The 1,960-nt window shown below is 36.9% G+C and overlaps 1 protein-coding gene across 1 annotated transcript in view; it reads left to right on the top strand.

Moving 5' to 3' along the window:
* Positions 1-273: 273 nt before the first annotated feature.
* Positions 274-1,960, top strand: part of LOC102207886 (sterile alpha motif domain-containing protein 12-like) — a 5,990-nt gene continuing 4,303 nt past the window's right edge. The window contains exon 1 of the mRNA XM_005737233.1: positions 274-362. The gene's annotated coding sequence lies outside the window, so the exon portion shown is untranslated. The remainder of the gene's footprint in view (positions 363-1,960) is intronic.

Below are 1,960 nucleotides of genomic sequence, written 5' to 3'. Positions count from 1 at the left end.
ATAGATGAATACACTTCTGTGCAGTGGATTAAGTTAACAAATATGGATTTGCAGGACAGGTGGCCTCACAGCTAATTGTCTGTGAACCATATTAACTCCATACCGGTACATAATATAAATAAATGGGCTAGGTATACATGTTTTCTTTTTAATACACAGATACCAGTGTACCTGGAAATACTACAGACTTCATTAATAGTATGCAGCATTATGTACCAAACACATGTTACCACGGCACCTGAATGGATCACGTGGCAGGGGTAATGGGCGGGGCCTGTGAAATGAACTTACCTACTGTAACACTTCAGTAAAGGTACGAATAGGGTCGCCATTTAAACGTTACGAACGGGAGCGGGCTGGAGGTAAATATCAACTTCCTACTGAACTAAACACCTACATAAAGTTTGTGTAGATAACCAAGTGTTATAGCGGCTTACCTACAGTATTGTTGTAGCTATTTGACGTTGTTGAAAGACAGTTGTTGTCGATGGGTTGGGCTCAGTCCTGTACAACAGCCCAAATTCTACTCAAAATATTCATATACGCTTAATTGAGGTCTCTTAAATTCAGACATACATACCAAGCTGGTACAAATTAGTACATAACCTTTAGGTACACTGCTTTAATTCGGCATCAGCCTGTCAACAAGAAAAGGCGCCTAAAACAAGTAAAAATTTTAACACTGTAACCAGTCTGCGTATTCTGCTGAGCTTTAACACAGCTGAGAAAAACTGCAGCGGTAAATATTTTTTGGCAAGGTGATGCATAATGAATCTGTGCAATGCTGTGCAAAACTCTCAGTGCGTTTTTAGGGCATGCTTTACCATTTGCTGAAAGAAAACACACAATAAAGCGCCAACTGTTTGAATAAAGAACCGAAACGGCTGCATTGCATAATGTAAATGGAGCAAAGCTGCGGATTAGAGAGCTGAAATCTCTGTGAACTAGGTTATGGAAAAGTTGGACCACCACTTATTTCTTCCTAAAACAAACTTTAAAGCTTGTTCAGGAGAAGATGTACTTCTGCAAGACACCACAAGGTGGTAGGATTATATTTACAATGCATGAAGGATGCTGCAGCCTGCAGCTTGTGTATGTGTGTTTGACCATTGACGTTTTCTTTATTCCTTGCTGTATTTGATCATAATATCATAGGTCTGGCATAAATCTGCAGGCTCTCTTTCCAAGAAGAAATACAGAGAAACATAATGTATGCATATAGATACTAATAGGCAATCGTTTTCTGACCATTAGTATGTTGAATGTAAAGATTGTCTGTCTAAAATTTAAGATCAACTCTGATATATTATGAAATCCTGTTATATATTAAACCAATTTCCAGACACCAAAAAATAACTAAAGATATAGATAATAGTTGTCCATCAATTTACAGTTCAAGATCTCCTGCATGCCATTGTGGGTTGGGAAGATATCAACACTCAAGACAGAGTGAGGAAATTAAACATGCACTAATTGCAGTGAGTTAAAGCTATAGAATTAGGCTGGAAAAATATTTTCTTTGGAGGATTGATAGAGTGAGTCTGGATGTATAGAGTATACGCTGAGTTAGGTTTTGTGTGATGCACACCTATTTGGGAATAAGAGCCAAGTACTCAGTTAACATGATGCATGTGAAATAGTACAACACAAAACAATATGCTTGATTATTCTCCCCACATGTTATGCTGTAGACTACATTAGCTGTAAACTCATGCAATTAAAATTGTTTTGCTTTAATATGGTCAGTGTAATTATTGCAGTATGACTATTACAGTATAAAACAAACAAAACGTCTAGGACTCCCGTACATGTTACACCATAACAAAACGTAAAACAACTATTAACACTAATATGGACTATGGACATCAAATAGGCAATGATCTATCAATCAATTCAATCTATTTATTTATGAGGACATTTAAAAACAACACAGGTTGACCAAAGTGCTGACTAACTTACC

Source organism: Pundamilia nyererei, unplaced genomic scaffold (assembly GCF_000239375.1).
Source record: "Pundamilia nyererei isolate P.nyererei 1_Seehausen unplaced genomic scaffold, PunNye1.0 scaffold00074, whole genome shotgun sequence".
In the NCBI taxonomy this organism is placed as follows: domain Eukaryota; kingdom Metazoa; phylum Chordata; class Actinopteri; order Cichliformes; family Cichlidae; genus Pundamilia; species Pundamilia nyererei.
Note: the sequence above shows the minus strand (reverse complement) of the source record. Positions and strands in the feature narration are given on the sequence as shown.